Source organism: Bos grunniens, chromosome 13 (assembly GCF_055505025.1).
Source record: "Bos grunniens cultivar Pamir isolate PY7600 chromosome 13, Bosgru_T2T1.0, whole genome shotgun sequence".
Lineage (NCBI taxonomy): Eukaryota > Metazoa > Chordata > Mammalia > Artiodactyla > Bovidae > Bos > Bos grunniens.
Window position 1 is genome coordinate 65690059 of NC_141177.1, and position 25436 is coordinate 65715494.

The 25436-nt window shown below is 41.2% G+C and overlaps 1 protein-coding gene across 16 annotated transcripts in view; it reads right to left on the minus strand.

Moving 5' to 3' along the window:
* Positions 1–25436, minus strand: part of ABI1 (abl interactor 1) — an 88089-nt gene that overhangs the window by 26677 nt on the left and 35976 nt on the right. The window lies entirely within an intron of this gene.

Below are 25436 nucleotides of genomic sequence, written 5' to 3' on the forward strand. Positions count from 1 at the left end.
ATCTGTACACTCTTTGACACACCTCACGGATTGCCACCATAAGTTTAACCAATAAATTAAAACTAAAAAAGGGTCGGGGGGGGGCGAAGGAGATGTGGGGATGCATGGAACTAAGGGCAAAATTTCCATGTTTCATCTGGTAAGAAACTGCAAATTTCTCAGAAGTTCCCTGGGGAAAACCTGTGACCAGAGAATCTCTGAAATAAAAGTACAGAAATCCCTGCCCCCCAAAAAGATTCCAAAAGATGCAGTTACAAGTGTGCTTCTCAAAACAGGAGCATTCATTCCACTTCATACTCTGGCTTCTGCATCTTCTGGCCTCAAGATAGTCTTGCCCTCAGTTGGGGCAGAGAGGTTCATATGGGCACCTGGGCTTGGTGCACCGGGGGCTCTGGGTGTTGAGGGGCAGGCTGCGGCCTGGGAGCGAGGGGAGCCACACTCATCTGAGGTGATGTCTGGCACGTCATTAGTACTGGCCTTTATAGCTTTAAAGAAGGTAGGTTTTTGTTTTTCTTATTTAACTGTAAGTATTTTTAAAAAAAGCTGGACAGTAGTCAGCACATGAGAAATAGTTACACGACCACTCAACAGTTTAAGCTTTGGCCTAACAGTAATGAGTGAGTAGCCATTCCCTTCTCTAAAGGACCTTCCTGACCCAGGGATCGAACTCAGGTCTCCTGAACTGCAGGCAGATTCTTTACCATCTGAGCCATCAGTGAAGTCCCAATAGTAATGAAAAACCAATAAAAAATTCAAATTGAGCAATATCATCAGGTCTATATTCTAAAAGATCCCTCTTGCACAGGAGGACAGAGAGAAGACTACTGGGATGAGACCAGTTAGAAAGCAGTAAGAAAACAGAAGCATGTGAAATGAACTGAAAGGGAGTGGAGGTGGGGGCACTGTCAGGAAATAAAGGTTAATGTTATGTGTATTTCTGCACACCTTGTGAGAAGAGATGCTGATTCCCTAGCCTTAGAAGATATAGTGTCTCCTCAAAGTACAAAAGGCAGGCTTACTGTCCAGTATAACAAAGATAACGTCAGAAGGCTTACTGCTGCTGCTGCTGCTGCTAAGTTGCTTCAGTCGTGTCCGACTCTGTGAGACCCCACAGACAGCAGCCCAACCAGGCTTCCCCGTCCCTGGGATTCTCCAGGCAAGAACACTGGAGTGGGTTGCCATTTCCTTCTCCAATGCATGAAAATGAAGAGTGAAAGTGAAGTCACTCAGTCGTGTCCGACTCTTAGCGACCCCATGGACTATAGCCTACCAGGCTCCTCCATCTATGGGATTCTCCAGGCAAGAGTACTGGAGTGGGGTGCCATTGCCTTCTCCGCAGAAGGCTTACTGCCCATTATAAAAGAGCTGGTCCCCTAAGCTGGGAGCTCCTTTCCTGGAACACACCTGACTGTGTACAGCCAGGCACCATCTGGCTGTCTCGGACATATCCTATAGAAAGTGGGGCTGGTGTCTGACACAGTGTTGACTATGACAATAATGACCTTTGTCTCTAACCTGGAGTCTCACGTCTTCTCCTCACATCTATGGAATTGTGGCTGGCTTAACTTGTGAGCATCCGCTAAGGGTAAAATCTCAAAACCCTTGCAATGTTTGAAGCTTTGGTAATGAAGATGGAGTGCTAACAAAGACAAAGTTTTTTAGAGTTAGAATGAAAGGATAGCTAATGAAAACTGAGAGAAGTCCCTGGGAATCGTGAGTGAACATGATCAACTCGTGTGGTCCTCCAGGCAGTCTCTGGTCCTCTACTTCAGGGCTTAGTAATGAGGCTGAACTGGGGCGGCAGCTTCAGGACGAGTACCAGGAAGTAGTTTCAAAAACAGCAGCCTGAATGATGCCCTGGCTACTGTCAGCTACTCACTAAGCTCACCTGGTAGACCCTGAAAACAACTAGTAATATTTATCTGCAGAGGGAGGCAAGGGTATATAAGGTTCTCTCAGTGTATCTATACTGAGCATGAAAGAAGGAAAACTGTAACCACTCTAAACAGAACCAGGAGAACCTAGAACTCTGGCTAGTTTGCCTGGGAGACTGAGGGGTCGGAGGGGACACATAACGTTTGTTAAAGCAGAAAGGCAACAGCTGGCTATCTTCCTGCTCAGTCCCTCCTGCAGTTTGTCTTCTCAACCTTCTATTCATTCGAGATGAGGCAAAGACCTCGGCATTTTTGACAGTGGGCCCTGTCTGCTGAGACAGCTTTGGCCCTTTGGGGAAACTTTCCCCGAAACAATCTCCCAAGGGCACTGATTCGTCCTGCAGGCTCTTCCATCCTCAACTGGGTTTTAAATGATGATGAAGGTAATTCACCAGAGAAGGAGAAACTCACCCAAAGATTAAATTCTGTCAGCCCTGCCAGCTTCAGAAAACTCCCAGTCCTACGTTGATATCAAGCAAGAATTATAGAGCTGGTCTTTTGACAATGGAGCAGCCAAGAGCCCACATAAGGTGAACTCCTAAAAACAATGATGCCACCGTGCACATCAAGCCCAAGTCAACCAAAGAGTACAAATTCAGGCCCCCCGCCAAAAAGTAATAAGGCTATAGCTGCTGAATAAAGGTGTTCCCAACAGAATGGATGGTGTCTATCAGTAATGATGACCTTGCTACAGAAAACAGAATGCAGGCCTTTAGGTGGGCCGGAAATGCTCCCAGCCACAGCACTGCTCAAAACAAATAAACTGACCTTGTTTACTGAAAGCCACTCTCTCCCAACCTCCCCATACACCCTTAAGAGAAAGATGATTAAGGGTGGGGCCAAGTTCTCCAGGTTCCCAAGAGAAACTGAAGACCAAGCATACCTGGGTGTGTGAGAGCACTCTGGGGAAGGCAGGACATTTTATAGCTGGCTGATATAAACATATTGGAGCCCACGTCCCCATCCTGTGGAAGGAGAGGGTACCTGCTTTCAGCTACAGCTTTGGGTGTGGTTCACAGTGGGGAACAGAAGCTAATGCACCCTTCTGGGTGGGGTTCTTGGGACCAACTCAATGGATTACTGTGATGCTTCCACCAATGAATGTATAATTGGTATTGATATTCTTCATGCTTGCACAGTGAATGCTCTGAAGAGCCAGAGGAGATTTTGCCAACTGGGAAAGAGTGGCATGTAGAAAAGCACTAGTGGTCCCAGTGCCCACCATCCTTAGGACCCTTCTGAGTACAAGTTTCTGTGCATGGATGATTGTACTGACTGGAGCCTCTGGCAAGAGGAACAGCCTCCACTGGAGGTGCCCCTTGGGTTTGGTGTATTCAAGAATCCAGCCAGTCCAGCTCCTATGACATCCCAGCTTTACATGAAAGAGTGGCAGCTACATCTTTAGGGAAAATGTTTCTTCCATACTGCTACCTAAACCAACACTGTTGATTCACAGAAAGTGAAAGTGAAGTCTTTCAGTCGTGTCCGACTCTTTGCGACCCCATGGACTGTAGCCTACCAGGCTTCTCCGTCCATGAGATTCTCCAGGCAAGAATAATGGAGTGGATTACCATTTCCTTCTCCAGGGGATCTTCCCGACCCAGGGATCGAACACGGGTCTCCTGCATTGGAGGCATATGCTTTAACTTCTGAGCCACCAGGGAAGCCCATTGATTCACAGAGGATCCTCTAAATGCCTGGGCCTGGTGCATTAATAATTCAACTAAGCTGACACCCCGTGGTGTTCTATGGGCCGCTGTGCTGTTTGACCTCAGAGACAGCTACACAGAATTGAGAAATCGGTATGGCTGCTATGCTCCGTGGGCGGAGCTCAAGGATGTTCTCACAGATTTGGCCGATATTCCCTGTGATAAACCCTGTGAGATTTTTACTCATCTGAGGCTGGTACCCATTGGGAATAGCTGTTTGGGTCTGCTACTTGGAAAATGACAGACTGACATCTTAAACATGGGCCATATAAATTGTGGAGACAAATCACAGTTGCTGATGAGACCATGTGGGTCATTAACACATGGCCACGGTAAGGGCCCATGGTTTGACGAGGCCAGCTGCAGTCCAGCTGCTGATGACGCCTGCACTGCCCAGGCCGCCATCACTGCCGGCAGATCCATCACCATTCCAGATGCGTCAACACGTGGACCATCATGAACAGACGCAGAGTAAAGGACTCTGTTCCTCATGCAGAGGTAACCACTGCATCCCACACTGTGAGTCCAGGAGAAAGACCCATCTGTCTCCTGGAGAGAGATGCCACATCTCCCACTATTGGCAGACTAACTACTAACTACAGACCTTTAACCCCATCTTCAGACCATCAGTGGTGCCTCACATCAAAGGCACTCTTTCATGTTATGGTATTACAATCCCGATCCAATCTGCTGACTCCAGGTGCCAATTCCTCCAGGTGTCTTTCCAACCACCACCCCCAATTCCTGTAGCTTTTCATTCAGTCACCGCAAGGGGCAGATGAATGCCACCTCACTGGTGGCATAGACAAGTAAGACAGATTTGACTGACTACCTTCAGGTAATCCTCCCAAAATAAAACAAGTCCTAGATTCAGATATTTGTACTGAACTGGGATCCCTGATGCCTACCATCTGTGCAGGAGAGGACACTGGAGAAACAGCTGGCCTCTGCTCCCTAACACCTGTGCTGGGCGGGGACGGGGAGGACACTCTTTACAGAAGTACTTAAGCGGAAGTCAGGCATTAACTTACCTCCCTCCAGAAATGTGGTGACTTGTACTTTAGGGGTGATTCTAAGAGATCCTCAAGCATTTAAGGAAGCACCACCAGTAGATCCTATACCCGCAGACAGCTATGACCTCTCCAAAGTATAGCTATTCTTGACTAAGTAGGAAGAGCTCTCCAGAGGCATAACTGATTTTTTAATTATGTGTAGTCTGTTCCAAACTATTTAACCCTAAAATGGGAGTTATCTAATTAGAAAGGGTGGTTTGAACTGTCCCTGACTTAAGCTGAGGTGAACAATGACATCATATCAGCCCTGGAGCCATTCGGGTCAGGGTCAACTATTCAGGTCAGGCCAGTCTTGTTATGGATGAGACAGAACCGCCCCAGACTTCCTTCCTGCAGACCAGGCCAAGGCTGTGCACTACAGCATTCTCCTGCAGTACTTGCATCAGGTAGAAAGTCAGTGCAGAAACTTGGAAGAGAAAGCCACTTGGCTCTCTAGAGTAGACCCTGAAGGGTTATAGTATTTGTTCAGCTGGCTGGTCGAGGACCCTGGGGAGCCAAACTGAGGTCAATATTGCAGTTTGGCCTCATTCTAGTACCATGTTGATAGTACGTAAACTGAATTACATGTTTTATGAGACAAATTCAATGGCTCTGGTCCCAGGTTCTGTTAGACAGGTTACTCAGGGTGGTCAATCATAGGAAATTTTGCCAGAAGCCAAGAAGGTAGAGAAATGAGGAATGAATATTGTTGGAAGGCAATTACCCTCGGACCCATCGCATTTCTGTACGTCTTGTAGGTAGAGGCACTCTCTGTCCCAGACTGTTTTAAGTACGTCTACATAGTAAACAGCCAAGAAGGACAAAAACGTCACCCTCAGGAACAACAGGCAGGTTTGCTCACTGTCTCACGCAAAAAGATGTCATCTCCCACCAGGGTTAAGGTCAGGCAGGCTTTCTGCCCATTATGGAAGTCTGGGGGGCTCCTCTCCTGTAAGAGACTATACTACACATCCGGAAGCATCACCCACCCTCCTCACAGTCTATGGAGCTCCGGGTTGGGAAAAGCAGCACGGATGCCAACTCTGGCTCCTGCCCCTGTCATGAGTCATCAAGTCTTATGTCTCTGACTGAGAAATCCTGTGTCTTCTACCAACATCCATGAAACTATGGAGGGAGCTAACTTGTTAAACTGGAGTTAGCTACATTTGTGTGTGTGTGTGTGTTCATGTGTGTGTGCACATGTCCGCATGTACCCCTACATGTCTTACATACTTTTCTTTTCTAGCAGGTCCAGCACAAGATTAACCAGTACAAATTTTGCTTGGTACAGAATTAAAGTTTTGCTACTTATTACTCCACAGAAGGGAAAATACTGAGATTTCATCAGAATATTAAAAAAGATAGATCACCTTGGTTTGCTCCTGATCCCATCAACGCTCATTCTCTGTTTCCTTTACAAGGTCATCTGACAGGTAAGGTGCCTCCATGTTTAGTCATAGGTTCTTCCCCTTTACAACCTACCCCTGACAAATTCATCCACATTCAGGTCTAAATTACTACTACACTTCCATAAGCTCTTCTCCATTCTAGACCTCTCTTCTACACTACAGAATCATACAAACACCGGTGATGTTCCTCTTGGATATTTCAATGGTACCTCAAAATGAATGTGCCCAAAATATACAGAATTGCCTTAACCAGCCTTCCTCCTTCAGTTCTCTATCAAGTTAAACAGTTCAGACATCTACAACTCACTTCATATCCAGTATCATTAAATCTTGTCACATTTTCCTTTAAGTAACAGAAATGTGTTTCCTTGTTTCCAACACTTCAATTTAGTCAATCTACTATCATCTCTCACCCTGGCTACTGCATCTGTCTTCTAACAGGTCCATTTGCAGCCAATCTAGCCTCTTTCCAACTGTTCCCCCATAGTATAACCACTGTGATCTTCACCAAAAAGACTAAACTTGCGAAGACAAAATGAAAAAATCTGAAGCTATCTGCTTAATCCTTCTTAAAAGAACATCCCATTTTAGTTTCCAGTCTTCATGGGGAAAAAAAAAATTCAAAATGGCTCAAATATCACAGTGTCCACAACTCCCTTTAAAATCATCTTTTTTTTTAATCCTTATTTCCCTCAATCACTGTAGAACTATTCAGGACATTATTTCCAATTACCTGAAAACTTTTTTCTGAGTTTACTCCCTTACCAGTCTCCTAACTGGGAATAAGGAGAGTCTACATCATTACCCCACCAGTGGCATACAGCCCTCCAAATGGCAGGGTGAGTGAATGCGGCAGCAGCAGGAGGGGAACAAGCCGGAAACGTCTGTATGACAGCACGATTATGTTCACCAGGCCAAAGTCAGCTTTTCCAGGGAGACTGGTTCCTTCTCACACTTGAATTTCCTTACTTTCACACTTTAGCTGTCAAAAGAATCAGTCTGATATAAAGAAAATTAATTTTTAATTCTAATAAACATAAAATTCAAGAGTCTCCCAAGTTGAGAGGGACTAGCAGGTTGCAGCACCCTTACAGCAATCTCTGGTCCCATGAAGCTCAGGTGAAACCACTACAATAAACCAGATGTACTATAAAGCCAAAGTAAGTAAGACAGCAGGGTTCTTAAACAGAGTTAAATAAATGGACCAATTCAACAGAAGACAGAGCTCAGAAACAAACTCATGATCATAAGGAACCCTGTTACCTTACAGTGTCTGCACAGGGCCAAAGAATGCATTACTTAAATAGGGCAACTTGTTTGCCAGATAGAAAGAAACACAGAAAATGGACCCCTATCTCACACTCACTAGAAGGAAAAACCAATTCCAGATTAATTAAATATAAATGCAAATAAGTGGCAAATTTATACTTGAACTATTACATTAATGAGAATGAACTACTATGAATAAAATATATGAATTACAGATAAATAGTAGAAACATAATGCTGAATTTTAAAAAGCAAGTTATATACAGGGTTTTGGTTTTGACTACATATAGCCTTAATCTATTTTTATAAAACTCAAACCCAAACAAAACTATTTAAGGATACACATATATATGATAAACTTTAAAAGGGCAAGAAAATAACAACACTCCTTGGGAGTAGACTGAAGCACACAGGTAGAACTGACCATTTTCCAGTAAACTTTGGTGGTAGAACCACATGTTTATTTTGTTATAAATTTTATGTTACATCACATTATTCTTTTGAATGTTATTAAGTATAACTTTTGGAAGTATTTAATTGCACAAAAAGCACAAACAGAGCAGGGAGAAAAAAAATGACTAATATTCCTGGAGCACCATCATAAGACTCCATAAAAGAAACCTCACTTTAGCCAGGTGTATTTGGCAGGCCAAACAGAAGAAAGCAGACTGGGGGTGGGGCGGTGGGGGAGTGGAGGTGGAGGTGAGAGGGATAACAAGCAAAAGGAACAGAACAAAAAAAAGGCCAAAAGGCATGAAAACACAACATCTGCCTAGAGATAAGAGACAATTTAAAAGAGCATGAATAAAAATACGTTGAACAGTACTCATATTAAGGAGGTACTAAAGAAAGGCTAAAAAACTGGAAAACCAAATTTGATGGTTTCTTTTTAAAGGGTCGAGTGAGCCCTTAATAGTGAGCCCTTAATAAAACGGGAAGGGGAAGTAAATAGGAATAGGTAAAATAACTTGTATAGAAGGCAAAGGTTCAAAGAAAAGAACATGCACAGTATTCCAGGAGTGATTCTATCTAGAAAGAAAAAGTTTTCTAAAATGAATGTTGAAATAAAAAAGAAAAATTTCACAAGTAGACAAGATTTAAAATTGCCCTTTTTTCAGGTTTAACTATTTTAAATTATGAAATGCTTCAAACATACGATGATAAAACAAACATCCACATACACACCACTCAGATTAAATACAGATTAACATTTTGTCTTGTTCCCTTTTAAGACATGATTATTTATAAAGTTATTGTACAGAAATACATTGTTTTAACCATACTCCCCCTTAGCACTTTAGGAAGTTCCAGGGTGGTAAAGGGGGTAGGGGGTAAAGTCAGGAAGGAAGGAAAGAAAGCATATGCTCCTTTTAAATATATTCTCCAGAAAAAAAATCCTTTTTAATTATCGAAAGACAGACTGGAAAGAATATGACGCAGCAAAACTACTTAATATTTCACATATTTTCTACACTATCATATTGGGAGGGCTACTGTCCCCATAAATGCCCGCGCCCATAGAGGGAGGCATTATAGGTTTCAAGCAAAGAATCTTGTATGTAAGTAAAATCACAATAAATGCTCACTGAAAGAGTAACTACAGAATGAAAACCAAAACACTTTTGCCCTGAATAGAAAAAGGAGGAGTATGAAAGGGGTAGAAAAAGTGTAAAAGAGGCCTGAGACAAGCCACACACAGAAAGCCTTCAGCCGAGAAAGAGACAATCTTTGTCTGTTACGGCTTCTTTTGGAGCAGACTTTGGAAATGGCCCACTGCCCAAAATTCTGTGTTACAAGCCTTTGTTCAATAAGCCTGGAACAAGGTCCCAATCAACTGTGAAGTTAACTTGATTCAGAATGACCTATATATACACACACTATAAAAAAAGATCTATTTAGAAAAGATGAGCTGCAAAATAAGACTCTGGTGGAAAAACATAATATAATAAAACACTCAGAATTATTCCAAAATATTTTATCCTGAGAAAGACTGAATCTGTCACTAATACTCTGGCCTGCATCCAATTTTTTAGTACAACCCAAGGACATTTTTCTGTCCGCTAACCTCCTGCTTAAGAATATAATGCACACTTTACAACACTCTACATGGCAATTATGTGTCCACCTCAAAAATATGTATTTTTTGTTATGTGGTTGATTTAATCATTTTATCCAAACCAGGATTTAAAATAAATACGAACTTTCAAGAGGACATTAGGGAGGAAGGGGGGAAGTCTCAAGAGGGAGGTGATATACATATAACTATGGTTGATTTGAGTTGTATGGCAGAAACTGACACAACACTGTAAAGAAATTTTCTCCTCCCAAAAAAATTTTTTTAAAAAAAAGAACATTAGGTCACAGTTCATCTTTTACATGTCAGGTCATGAACGTGTACTTATTCCCAACTAGTACTCCTTTTCGTTGTTCAGTTGAGTTCAGTCGCTCAGTCGTGTCCGACTCTTTGCGACCCTGTCAATCGCAGCACGCCAGGCCTCCCTGTCCATCACCAACTCCCAGAGTCCACCCAAACCCATGTCCACTGAGTCGGTGATGCCATCCAACCATCTCATCCTCTGTCGTCCCCTTCTCCTGCCCTCAATCTTTCCCAGCATCAGGGTCTTTTCCAATGAGTCAGCTCTTCACATCAGGTGGCCAAAGTATTGGAATTACAGCTTCAAAATCAGTCCTTCCAATGAACATCCAGGACTGATCTCCTTTAGGATGGACTGGTTGATCTCCTTGCAGTCCAAGGGACTCTCAAGAGTCTTCTCCACACCACAGTTCAAAAGCATCAATTCTTCAGCACTCAGCTTTCTTTACAGTCCAACTCTCACATCCATACATGACTACTGGAAAAACCATAGCCTTGACTAGACGGACCTTTGTTGACAAAGTAATGTCTCTGCTTTTCAATATGCTATCTAGGTTGGTCATAACTTTCCTTCCAGGGAGTAAGCATCTTTTAATTTCAAGGCTGCAATCACTATCTGTAGTGATTTTGGAGCCCCGAAAAATGTTTTAATATTTCAGGAGTGTCCCTATCCTCTCAAAAAGATAATACATTAAAAATTCTGTAGAAATTTCAGGCATTGCAATATAATGACTTCAAGTGCACAGACTCAAGAACCAAACTGCATAGATGTAAAAGTAAACTCTACCATTTACTAGTTGTGTAGCCTGGAGCAACTACTTAACTATTCCATGCCCTCACAGTTTTCTTATCAAACAGACAAGGTTTAAAAACAAATAATTTTATCAACTTCACACAGTTAATATGAAGGTTTTAATATGGATAAAGGATTTTCAACACTATCTATCATCTGGAAAAAACTAACGTTAGCTTTTCTTGTTGTTATTCTTTGTTCCCCAATCCATACTCAAGTGTTTAACTGAGTTTACCAGATGGTGTTAAACCAGTTAAAGCTTATAGCCTATACCAAACACAACTCTTACAAGCAATCTTAGAAATTAAAAATTGTTACTTAGTTCATTTATGTTATTCCAGCTACATTAAACATATAATAAGGAGTACAAATCGAATCAGTATAATCAGAAGGGTTAAACCCAACACTTCAAAGGGATTTGGAGTGTACTTAATAATAACCCCTTCCGAGCCTCATTTCTTTCATATTCATCACAGGAATATTTTTGGTCCTGTAATTCTTACAAGAAAGGACATCATTTGGGGATATTCATAAAGAAAGAATATTTAAAGGTACAAGTTGGTAGATTAAGAGAACTGATTACACTGGTTTTATATATTTATACACATACACACATCATGCTGCTGTGCTGTTTAGGTGCTCAGTTGTGTCCAACTCTTTGCAACTCCATGGCCTACAGCCTGCCAGGCTCCTCTGTCCATGGATTGTCATGGGATTTCCCAGGCAAGAATATTAGAATGGGTTGCCATGTCCTTCTCTAGGGGATCTTCCTGACCCAGAGGCTGAACCTACGTCTCCTGCACTGGCAGGTGTATTCTTTACCACTCTGCACCTGGCAGGTATGTACCACCTGCCACACACATACACATTTTTTTTTCTTCTCCAGAATGTTAAAGGGATATAAGAGGAGAAAAATGAGTGGACAAGAATGTCCAACAAATCGTTAAATATCAGAAAGCAAATGGAGGCAACGTGAACTAACTGAACAGAACAACAGGAGAAGCTAGAACCCCAAACACCCTCAGATGGCAAGGCAATTTATTCTACAAGAAAAAAAATGATCCCTGAGAGCCTGAGAATTCAGAAGCAACAGGTTCTCTAGACTACAAAAGTGAGGGAAAAAAATCAAAATCACAATGAGATACTACTTGATATCCACTAGGATGGCTGTTTAAAAAAAATAGAACAGATCTTCCGAGCACGTGGAGAAACTGAACCCGGGCCACACTGCCAGTGGGAATGTAAAATGGTGGATCCACTTAGGGTAACAGCCGGCAGTCCCTTGAAGGGTTAAACACAGAGTTACCACAGGATCCAGCAATTCCTCTCATAGGTATATAACCAATGTACCTGAAAACATATGTCCACACAGAAACTGGTACACAGATGTTCATAGCAGTGTTATCCGTTAATACCCCCAACTGGAAAAAATACAAATATTCATTAACTAATAAATGGATACATTTGCTATTTCCACAAAATAGAATACTATTTGGAAGTAAAAAGGAATAAGCACTGGCACATGCTCCAATATGGATGAGCTTTGAGAACATCATGCTAAGTGAAAGAAGACATCACAAACGACCACTTACTACATAATACCATTTATATGAAATTCCCAGAACAGGCAAATCTATAGGGAAAAAAGTAAACGACCAGTTGCTGAGGGCTAAGTGGAGAGAGAAGGCAGGGACTGAGGAGTGAGAGCTAAGGAAGATGGAAGTTTCTTTTGACGTAATGACAATATTCTAAAATTTCTGTGGTGATGCACTGCAACTCCATGAATATAACAAAACTGTATGGTATGTGAATTCTATCTCAATAGAACTGTTTTTCTTTTAAAAGTGAGTAACAAAGAAGAGGTTACAACAGACAATGCAGAAATACAAAGGATTATAAGAGACTATTATGAACAACTATATGGCAATAAAGTGGATAACCTGGAAGAAATGGACAGATTCTTAGAAAAGTTCATTCTTCCAAGACTGAACCAGGAAGAAATAGAAATTATGAAAAACCCAATTACAAGCACTGAAATTGAAGCTGTGATCAAAAATCTCCCCAAAACCAAAAGCCCAGGACCAGATGGCTTCACAGGAGAATTCTACCAAACATTTAGAGAAGAGCTAATGCCTACCCTTCTAAAACTCTTTCAAAAAATTGCAGAGGAAGGAACATTTCCAAACTCAATTCTATGAAGTGAAAGTGAAGTCGCTCAGTCGTGTCCAACTCTTTGCAACCCCATGGACTGTATAGCCTACCAGGCTCCTCTGTCCTCCTATCAGGAAAATCCTCTGGGATTTTCCAGGCAATAGTACTGAAGTGGATTGCCATTTCCTTCTCCAGCAGGTCTTCCCGACCCAGTGATGGAACCCAGGTCTCCCGCATTGTAGACAGACGCTTTACCGTCTGAGCCACCAGGGAAGTCCCATCAAAGACAACACACACAAAAAAGAAAACTACAGGTCAGTATCAATGTATTGCAACATAAATGCAAAAACATAGATGCAAAAATCCTCAACAATATTTTAGCAAACAGAATCCAACAACACATCAAAAAGCTGATGATCAAGTTGGGTTTATTCCAGGAATGCAAGGATTCTTCAATATATACAAATCAATCAATGTGATACACCATATTAACAAATTGAAAGATAAAAACCATATGATCATCTCAATAGATGCAGAAAAAAATTTTGACAAAATTCAGCACCCATTTATGATTAAAACTCTTCAAAAAACGGGCATAGAAGGAACCTACCTCAATACAGTAAACACCACATATGGTAAGTAAGTGTTAGTTGCTCAGTTGTGCCCGACTCTTTGTGACTCCATGGACTGCAGCCCACCAGGCTCCTCTGTCCATGAGATTTTCCAGGCAACGATACTGGAGTGGGTTGCCATTTCCTTCTCCAGGGTATCTTCCCAACCCAGGGATTGAACCCTGGTCTCCTGCACTGCAGGCAGATTCTTTACCGACTGAGCTACAAGGGAAGCCCATATATGATAAGCCTACAGCAAACATTAGTCTCAACAGTCAAAAACTGAAAGCATTCCCTCTAAGATCAGGAACAAGACAAGGGTGTCCACTTTTACCACTATTATTCAACATAGTTCTGGAAGTCCTAGCTACACCAATCAGAGAAGAAAAAGCTATACAAGGAATTCAGATCAGAAAAGTAAAGCTCTGTTTACAGATGACATGATACTGGACATAGAAAACCCTAAAGATAGTATCAGAAAATTACTAGAGCTAATCAGTTAACTCGGAGAAGGCAATGGCACCCCACTGCAGTACTCTTGCCTAGAAAATCCCATTGATGGAGGACCCTGGTAGGCTGCAGTCCATGGGGTCACTAAGAGTTGGACACGACTGAGCGATTTCACTTTAACTTTTCACTTTCATGCATTAGAGAAGGAAATGACAACCCACTCCAGTGTTCTTGCCTGGAGAATCCCAGGGACGGGGGAGCCCAGTGGGCTGCCGTCTATGGGGTCGCACACAGTCAGACACGATGGAAGCGACTTAGCAGCAGTAGCAGCAATCAGTTAACTTAGCAAAGTTGCAGGATACAAAATCCATACACAGAAATCACTTGCATTTCTATATACTAACAATGAAAAATCAGAAAGAGAAATTAAGGAATCAATCCCATTCACTACTGCAACAAAAAGAATTAAATACTGAGGAATAAACTCACCTAAGGAGACAAAGAACTGTACACAGAAAATTATAAGACACTAATGAAAAAAATCAAAGATGACATAAGCAGATGGACAGATATTCCAAATTCCTGGGTAGGAAGAATCAGTATCACGAAAATGACTATACTACCAAATGCAATCTACAGATTCAATGTGGTCCCTATCAAATTACCAATGGCATTTTTCACAGAACTAGAACAAAAAAATTCACAATTCATATGGAAACACAAAAGACCCCGAATAGCCAAAGCAGTCCTGAGAAAGAAGAATGGAGCTGGAGGACTCAACCTTCTTGACTTCAGATTATACTACAAAGCTACACTCATCAAGACAGTACAGTACTGGCACAAAAACAGAAATATACACCAATGGAACAAGACAGAAAGTCCAGAAATAAACTCATGAGCCCAATGGTACCTTGTTTTTGACAAAGGAGGCACGAGTATAAATGGAGCAACCACAGCCTCTTCAATAAATGGTGCTGGGAAAACTGGACAGCTACATGTAAAAGAACGAAAATAGAACACTTCCAAACACCACACACAAAGATAAACTCAAAATGGATTAAAGACGTAAATGTAAGACCAGAAACTATAAAACTCTTAGAGGAAAACAGAACACTCAATGACATAAATCAAAGCAAGATCCTCTATGACCCACCTCCTAGAGTAACGGAAATAAAAACAAAAGTAAACAAGTGGGACCTGATTAAACTTAAGGCACAGCAAAGGAAACTACAAGCAAGGTGAAAAGACAACCCACAAAATGGGAGAAAATAATAGCAAATGAAACAACTGACAAAGGATTAATTTCCAAAATATACAAGCAGCTCATACAACTCAATACCAGAAAAACAAAGAACCCAATTAAAAAGTAGGAAAAAGACCTCAACAGACATTTCTCCAAAGACATACAGATGGCTAAGAAACACATGAAAAGATGCTCATCATCGCTCATTATTAAGTGAAGTGAAGTCACTCAGTAGTGTCCGACTCTTTGTGACCCCATGGACTGTAGCCTACCAGGCTCCTCCGTCCATGGGATTTTCCAGGCAAGAATAGTGGAAAGGGTTGCCATTTCCTTCTCCAGGGGATCTTCCCAACCCAGGGATCGAACCCAGATCTCCCCCATTGTAGGCAGACGCTTTACCATCTGAGCCACCAGGGAAGTCCTTTATCGCTCATTATTAGAGAAATGCAAATCAAAACTACAATGCGATATCACCTCACACTGGTCAGAATGGCCATCATCAAAAAGTCTACAAACAATAAATGCTGGAGAAGGTGTGGAGAAAAGGGAATGCTCTTGCACTGTTGGTGGGAATGTAAATTGATACAATCACTATGGAAGACGGTATGGAGATTCCTTTAAAAACTAGGAATAAAACTACCATATGACCCAGCAATCCCACTCCTAGGCATATACCCTGAGGAAAACAAAATTGAAAGAGACACATGTATCTCATTGTTCATTGCAGCACTATTTACAATAGCTAGAACATGGAAGCAACCTAGATGTCTATCAACAGATGAATGGATAAAGAAGTTGTGGACATATACACAATGGAATATTACTCAGCCATAAAAAGGAACGCCTTTGAGTCAATTCTAATGAGGTGGATGAACCTAGAGCCTATCATACAGAGTGAAATAAGTCAGAAAGAGAAAGATAAATATCATATTCTAACGCATATACATGGAATCTAGAAAAATGGTACTGAAGAATTCACTTACAGGGCAGCAGTGGAGAAACAGACATAGAGAACAGACTTATGGACTTGGGGCGAGGGGAAGAGAGGGTGAGATGTATGGAAAGAGTAACATGGAAACTTATATTACCATATGTAAAATAGACAGCCAACAGGAATTTGCTGTATGGCTCAGGAAACTCTAACAGGGTCTCTGTATCAACCGAGAGGGGTGGGATGGGGCGGGAGATGGGAGGGAGCTTCAAAAGGGAGGGGATATATGTATACCTATGGTTGATTCATGTTGGGGTTGGACAGAAAACAAAATTCTGTAAAGCAATTATCCTTCAATAAAAAAAATTAAAAAAAAAAAAGTGAGGAACAGAGCTAAAAGCTGGAGAATTAACTGTCTATTAGATTTGGGTAAGGCCTGCTCACACCACCAAGTGACAGTCTCCATCACGTATTTATAGTTTCTACTTAAGCATTTTAGTCCCTCATTCTTAAACAGAAGCAGACTAGAACCACCAGATCATCTGAGACAACACAGCATGGCAGGGTGAGGGGAGACCTAAAACAAAACTAAAACTAAAAAAAAAAGAACCTTCCCCCCCCGAATTCTGCACAGATTAGAGGAATCCTTTTCTGAAAAGGATTTATATTACATGAAATATATATGTACGTATTATATGAAGTGTAGAAGGTAATTCATTGACAAAAACCCAACTTGTGAAAAAGAAACAAACATTCTGAAAAATTAAAAAGAACAGTAACTGATACACTGAAATTTATTTTTGAGATGTCTTCCAAAGGTAAAGAAACAAGAAAGGAAAACAGCACCAAAACATTAATTTAAAAAGTCTAATATCTGAATCTAGAAAAAATAGGAATATATGAATCTATGAATATTCCCAGAATAACAGGAAAACAAAGAAATAACACATAGCACCCCAAAATACAGGAGCATATCCCCAAATGCCAGCATAATGTACTTTCAAAAGACCAAGTTATATCCCTGTGAAATTTCAAAATATCACAGCTAACAAGAATAAATATTCCGAAGTTTTCAGAGAGAAAAAGGCAAATTACATACAAAGAATCAGACACATCAGACATCTCAGTGACAATACTGGAAGCTAGAAGAAATGGACTAGATTGCCTTTCAAAGTATGGAGGGAAAATAATTTTCATTCTAAAACCAAAGCAGTCCAGCATAGTGATAATAAAGCAGATTCTAAAGCCAGACTTTCTGGTTCAAATAATGCCATTTAATAAATGTATAATTCTGAACAAGTCAAATAACCTCTTTGAATATCAGTTTCTTCATCTGGGAAGTGGGGTTGTTGTGAGGGTGAATTAACTCACAGGTGTTCACATGTGTAAAACATCTGATACACAGTAGTGTCTTAGTCGCTCAGTCATGTCCAACTCTTTGCGACCCCATGAACTGTGGCTCACCAGGCTCCTCTGTCCATGGGATTCCCCAGGCAAGAATAGTGGAGTAGGGTGCCATTCCCTTCTCCAGGGGATCTTCCCAACCCAGGGACTGAACCCAGGGTCTACTGCATTGCAGGCCTGATACCCAGTAGTTACTATCCAAGTGCTCTAGAGAACAAGACTGAGTATAGAAAGGGGCAAAACAGATCTCAGCTTTTAACTATAATCCCTTTGGTAGTATCTGACTGGCCTGGGCACACTCACATAGTATCAGACAGGAGGAGGGAATTGTGAAACAAAGTCCAATGATAACTGCTCAGTAGAGAATAATATCTATACGCCTTTAGTTCAAACGAGACAGAAAAATAGAAAACACAAATTTGTATTGAAAGAGAACCACCTGACCAGTCAAGAATAGAAACAGGAAGTAATAAGAGAGAGTCTTGGTCTGGCTGAGCATCAGAATCAGAATAACCCAGGACAGGTGGGGTCAGTTAAAAGAAAAAAGGCAGTTTGTCAATAAGAGCAAAACAGAGGACTCAAAGAAAAGAAACTGACTTTCAGTTCAGTTCAGTTGCTCAGTCCTGTCTGACTCTTTGCAACCCCATGAATCGCAGCACGCCAGGCCTCCCTGTCCATCACAAACTCCTGGAGTTCACTCAGACTCAAGTCCATCGAGTCAGTGATGCCATCCAGCCATCTCATTCTCTGGCGTCCCCTTCTCCTCCTGCCCTCAATCCCTCACAGCATCAGAGTCTTTTCCAATGAGTCAGCTCTTCATGAGCTGGCCAAAGTACTGGAGTTTCAGCTTCAGCATCATTCCCTCCAAAGAAATCCCAGGGCTGACCTCCTTCAGAATGGACTGGTTGGATCTTCTTGCAGTCCAAGGGACTCTCAAGAGTCTTCTCCAAAACCACAGTTCAGAAGCATCAATTCTTCGGCGCTCAGCTTTCTTCACAGTCCAACTCTCACATCCATACATGACCACAGGAAAAATCATAGCCTTGACTAGACGGACCTTTGTTGGCAAAGTAATGTCTCTGCTTTTGAATATGCTATCTAGGTTGGTCATAACTTTCCTTCCAAGGAGCAAGCGTCTTTTAATTTCATGGCTGCAATCACTATCTGTAGTGATTTTGGAGCCCAAAAAATAAAGTCTAACACTGTTTCCACTGTTTCCTCATCTATTTCCCATGAAGTGATGGGACCAGATGCCATGTTCTTAGTTTTCTGAATGTTGAGCTTTAAGCCAACTTTTTCACTCTCCACTTTCACTTTCATCAAGAAACTGACTTTAGCCACAGTTAAATGACAAGCTTGTTCAAAGATGAGATTCACTGAGGTTTTGGGGGTTGAGGGTTTTTTTTAAGGCTAAATTAAAAGCATTTAAAATTAAAAGATAACAGGAAAAAAAGGAATACCAACTGAGGCAATATGGCAGATTAGACACCTGCAAACTCTCCCAGTTATGAACTGCCTAAACATACTTGATAGACTCTTTAAAAATTCAGAGTCCAATATTAAATACAGCAAACAATATCCAGGGAGGAGGGAGAAGGGGGGACTAAAGATCAGAGCAGAAAACATCAAAGAAGTTACTCCATAGGGGTTTGCTGGCCACTAACAGACTTCAGACTTACACCAAAAGGGAACAAGGGCTTCCCTGGTAGCTCAGCTGGTAAAGAATCTGCCTGCAATACAGGAGACTCCGGTTCGATTCCTGGGTCAGGAAGACCCCCTGGAGAAGGAAATGGCTACCCACTCCAGTATTCTTGCCTGGCGAATTCCATGGACAGAGGAGCCTGGCAGGCTACAATCTATGGGGTCACAAAGAGTCAGACATGACTTTGCGACTAACACTTTCACTTTCAAATGGGAACAAAACAGAAGGTCTTGGTTTGCTGAATGTGGGAAGGTAGAAGTGACATGGCAAAAGGATCTCTGCAGATGTGATTAAGAATCTTGAGACAGATTATCCAGGATTACTGATATGAGCTCATGTCATCACAAAAGTGTTTAGGAAACTAATATATACACACACACACACACACACCCCTGAGCGGGGGGCGGGGAGGGCAGCTATCCAAGAAAGTATAACAAGTTCCCATGTTTTCAGCTACAAAACTCTTAACAGTCCTTGATTGATCGTACCCCAAGAACACTTGGCAGAATAACAGAATAAAACTGTCTAGGAATACGTCTTCAATTTATCTTACCAATGTATCACCCTCAGCATGCAGAGAGATCTCAAAGATGATATCTTAAGACAGGCTCACAACCAAAATTTATAAAACACATAAGGAAATAATTCACCATAAGCAGGAAGCAGCATACACACATATACGCACATATATACACGTGCACACTTACACAGTAAGGCCTCCAGAGAATGTTAATCCGAAAGAGAATGCTAATCCAGAAGAAAGGAAACTAAGAGAATAGATGACATGAATAAAAGGCACAAAATAATGGTGGTTCATCTGAATCCAAACAGTTCAATAACTAAGTGTATATGCAATAGATGCCCCAGTTAAAAGAAATGTTACACTATTTTTGTTTTTAATTTTTTATTGTTGGCTTGTGGGATGTCAGCTCCCCATTGAGGGATTGAACCTGGGCCATGGCAGTGAAAGCTGGGAGGAATGCTAACCACTAGTCTACAAGTGAACTCCCACACTGTATTTTTTATAAAATCCAGTTATTCTTAGAAGAGGCAAATCTTAACAGGAAAAAGTGGAAAGTAAAAGAAAGGGAAGGATATATTCTATATGTTAACATGTAGTATATTAATGATATCAAGACAAAATAGGCTATAATTTTTAAAAACTCTAGGGCCAGAGAATATTTTATTTCATACTAATGCTGTTTTTCATCAAAAATAGTTTTACATGAATTTACTCAATGGAGGTTTTATAATTTATACTTTGCTCTTCAAAAAGAACAAACTAAAAACATTAGAGAAGCTACTTCCATGCCAAGCTTGGAAAAGGGAGGGGACAATTTTAGAAAAAATGAACACGTGTAACTGCACATAAAACTGCAGGTGGCTAGAAAGGAAATCAGCTCAAAGGAAATACAACTAAAAATAGGCTTAGAACAGCGGTCTAATGCCTTCATTTGGATTTTCAAATTATTTCAGAGCTAAAATGCACACAATTTGTTTTTAACCAAGAGGGTTATTTTAGAAATAATTTCTGCCATAATTAAATACATTTATTTATGTCTTAGAAGTTCTCAAGTACCACTTGCAACTCAGAGACCAAAGGATTTTTAAATGTGCAATGATCTTAATGGCAAAATACAGCACAGTTAATTATTTTTGACAAGTTGAAATAAAAATTCCTATGACAATAAATTTTGCTGGATCTCTAACAAAACATTCTTAGGAGTGTTATGCCTTGATGTGTGTCATGCCAGATTCTTTAATAGAATTCCTCTATCTTTAGATATTATTACGAATTTATAAGCCCTAATGCTAGAAACACTTAGAAAAAGACTTAAAAGTAAGCAAAAAAGTTTTCTTAAAAAAATTAAGACAATGAAAGTGGTTTTTAAATAGGAAGCTACTGCCTCCAAAGTCTCTTTATCACATGAATTTACTCATGAAGAAAGATTAAACATATTCATACCGACATTCTACAAATTAACTGGTCTATAGTTTTCAAAAGTATCAAGGTCAGGTAAAGTCGAATGTAGACTGAGGAACAGTGGCAGACTGAAGAAGGCCAAGGAGACAGGATAACTAAATGCTTCTGAACTGGCTCAATTTCCCATAAAGTTACTGAACAAACTGGCAGACTGAAGTAGCAATTTGAGTACAGAGTAGTAATATATCCATGTTAATCACCTGATTTTGATGCTTGTATAACAGCTATCCAGTAGCATGTATTTGTGTCTAGAAAATACACACCCAAGATTTCAGGACTGATGGGGCACCACAGCAGCAGGTTATTCTCAAACAGTCCAAAACAAAAAAGTTCTTTGTCCTATACTTGCAATTTTCTGTGACTTTAAAATTGTCGCTCCTTCCCCTCCAAAAAAAAATTCTGAAGTCATCTTTACTACTTACTCACAAAAATGAGAGCAAGATTTTTTTTTTAAGTTCCCTGATTCAGAGGTATTTAGCAATCAATGTTCCATTAACCTATGAAGGAACACAACCAAGAAAAATTTCTCTAAGATAAGGATACAATGATTTTTTTCCCCATCAACTGAAATTAAAAGGAGACAGGCCCCATTCAAAACTGTAACAAATTCCAATGACTCTAAAGTCTCTTGCACTGAGCTTCTCTAAAGAGAGTCTGTGACCTTCCACTTTAATTTCCTTTCATTTGTTGAAATTAATGGATGCATGCATGCTACGCACTGGGATGATCACAGCAGAACCCCATGGAAGGCAAAGGAACAGGACAAATTAACTAGGTAATTCTAACAATAAATGATTTGAAAGGGAACTATAGGATGCTGTAAAAACAATCAGCAGAGAATTCTAATAATATGTGCACAGGTCAGAGACAAGGCAGAAAGGGGCATTCAGGAAAACCACCCTTTAATAAAATTCAGGGTAAGACCTCAATGATGAGTGGGAGGGACCTGACCAGATGAAACATGCCTGTAACAATATGAGTCATGTATGTAGAGAGACTTTTATCCCTACAACTTAAAAATCCTAGATGGGTTAGTAATAAGAAATAAAGCCAAAAATAAAGGCAGGTGCCAGGCCTCTTAAAGAACCTTAAATGCTGTTAAAAAGATTTTAGGATTTTTATTCTTGCAGTCCAGTCACTAACTTCCAAACCGTTTTTATTGTTCATCCTAATTTCAAGTCAACGCTTACACAGAATCTCAATATGTAATATAAACAAAAGCAGCACTAACCTAGCTAAAGTGTAAACAGAGTGCTCTAGAACTTCATCAGCTGAGCCTCCTGCTTTCCTAAGTGAGAGCAAAGGCAAAAACAGGAGAAAAGAGATGGGCTCAGTATGAGAAATAACAAGCTGGGCTGCATTAGCCAGACTTCCAATCAGAAACTGATGAAATATTCCAATTAGAAAAATTCAAAGACCATTTATAACAGAGGAACTAAACACAAAGGAATGGGAAGGGACACAGGAACAGAAGTAGGTACAGGAGCCAATGTTCTCAGCAGGAAGAGCTAAAATCCTAAATCCAAAAGGACAAGGGCAGGAGGATCACCAGAATGAGGAGGACGAAGTCACCCAGACAAGGCCACCTTGAGAAGAACAGGGACTTGTCCTGGACACAGCCAGTCCACTGGGAAGAAACCAGGGTAATAAATGTTCTGAGCTTTCCTTCCTCACTGCTGCTGACCTGCCCATGTCCACAATGGCTGCACTCTCTCTGAAGCCAGAAGTTACAGATGCCCATGGACATAATCCATACGGTAAGCCTCCAAGGACAAAGACCAAAGGGGAGAGAAAAATCAAAGAAGATCAAACAGAACTTATCTGTCATACAGCAGCAGGCACAGAAGTACTGCTGCTGCTAAGTCGCTTCAGTCGTGTCCGACTCTGTGCGACCCCATAGACGGCAGCCCACCAGGCTCCCCCGTCCCTGGGATTCTCCAGGCAAGAACACTGGAGTGGGTTGCCATTTCCTTCTCCAATGCATCAAAGTGAAAAGTGAAAGTGAAGTCGCTCAGTCGTGTCCAACTCTTAGTGACCCCATGGACTGCAGCCTACCAAGCTCCTCCGTCCGTTGGATTCTCCAGGCAAGAGTACTGGAGTGGGATGCCATTGCCTTCTCCAACAGAAGTACTAGGAAAGATCAAATCTACTCTTCTGGAACCAATGAAATGCTTTCCATGAGGCCAAGGCAATTACACTGAAGCAGAAGAGTGACCGGGAGTTAGGCAGAGGAAATCGAGTAGGTACCCATTCCAAGCAAAGGGACTGGCCACAACAAAGACACACTGCTAAAGCACTATGCGAATCAGGAGGTGTGAAGCCAACAGTGGGGAGGGAGGGAGAGACAGAATGAAGCTAGAGAGGCAAGGGGAGACAGGACGGAGCTTATGTTGATACCATCAACCATCCAGCCTTTGTCCTGCAGGCAAAGTGTGAGCACTGACATGATATCACTTGACAAAGGTATGGGTGGGTTTTTAATGAAAGTAATAGGCAAAGAGATTTTCCTCTTAATGGTAAAAGTCAATTCTCGCTCTTACTTATTGACCAGCTCCTCCCTGGCTGTTTCATAAGAACTGCAAGGCAGAGTCCAAGTGTGGAGATGAATGCAGACACTGACAATATCTAATTAAAGGACCTAATCCATTTCAGCCTCTTAATTCTTCATACTTGGGACTTTCTCAGGGAACAAGTGGGCAAAAATATATTCAGTGACCACACTGAGTACTATATTTAAGATTCTGCATCAAATAAATGATAATTCAAAATGTACACTAAGGTATGTTCATTTTCCTTTAAAATGGAGAACTTTCTAAACACAACAGTGGTTAGTTCAGTTCAGTCACTCAGTGGTGTCTGACTCTGCGACCCCATGGACTGCAGCACACCAGGCCTCCTTGTCCATCACCAACTCCTGGAGTTTACTCAAACTCATAATCATCACGTTGGTGGTGCCATCCAACCATCTCATCCTCTGTCATCCCCTTCTCCTCCCACCTTCAATCTTTCCCAGCATCAGGGTCTTTTCCAGTGAGTCAGTTCTTCGCATCACGTGGCCAAAGTATTGGAGTCTCAGTCTCAGTATCAGTCCTTCCAATGAATATTCAGACTAATTTCCTTTAGGATGGACTGGTTGGATCTCCTTGCAGTCCAAGGGACTCTCAAGAGTCTTCTCCAAAACCACAGTTCAAAAGCATCAATTCTTCGGTGCTCAGCTTTCTTTATAGTCCAAATCTCACATCCATACATGACCACTGGAAAAACCATAGCTTTGACTATACAGACCTGTGTTGGCAAAGTAATGTCTCTGCTTTTGAATATGCTGTCTAGGTTGGTCATAACTTTTCTTCTAAGGAGTAAGCATCTTTTAATTTCATAGCTGCAGTCACCATCTGCAGTGATTTTGGAGCCCAAAAAATAAAGTCTGCCACTATTTCCACTGTTTCCCCATCTATTTCCCATGAAGTGATGGGACCAGATGCCATGATCTTCGTTTTCTGAATGTTGAGCTTTAAGCCAACTTTTTCACTCTCCTCTTTCACTTTCATCAAGAGGCTCTTTAGTTCTTCTCTTTCTGCCATATGGGTGGTGTCATCTGTATATCTGAGGTTACTGATATTCCTCCCGGCAATCCTGATCCCAGTTTGTGCTTCATCCAGCCCAGCATTTCTTATGATATATTCTGCATATAAGTTAAACAAGCATGGTGACAATATACAGCCCTGACGTACTCCTTTTCCTATTTGGAACCAGTCTGTTATTCCACTGCTGCTTCTTGACCTGCATACAGATTGCTCAAGAGGCAGATCAGGTGGTCTGGTATTCCCATCTCTTTCAGAATTTTCCAGTTTGTTGTGATTCACACAGTCAAACGCTTTAGCGTAGTCAATAAAGCAGAAGTAGATGCTTTTCTGGAACTCTCTTGCTTTTTCGATGATCCAATGGATGTTGGCAATTTGATCTCTGGTTCCTCTGCCTTTTCTAAAACCAGCTTGAACATCTGGAAGTTCATGGTTTACGTACTGTTGAAGCCTGGCTTGGAGAATTTTGAGTATTACTTTACTAGAGTGTGAAATGAATGTAATTGTGTGGTAGTTTGAGCATTGTTTGGCATTGCCTCTCTTTGGGATTGGAATGAAAACTGACATTTTCCAGTCCTGTGGCCAGTGCTGCATTTTCCAGATTTGCTGACATAATTGAGTGCAGCACTTTCATAGCATCATCTTTCAGGATTTGGAATAGCTCAACTGGAATTCCATCACCTCCACTAGCTTTGTTCATAGTGATGCTTCCTAAGGCCCACTTGACTTCATATTCCAGGATGTCTGGCTCTAGGTGAGTGATCACACCATCGTGGTTATCTGGATTGTGAAGATCTTTTTTTATAGTTTTTCTGTGTATTCTTGCCACCTCTTCTTAAT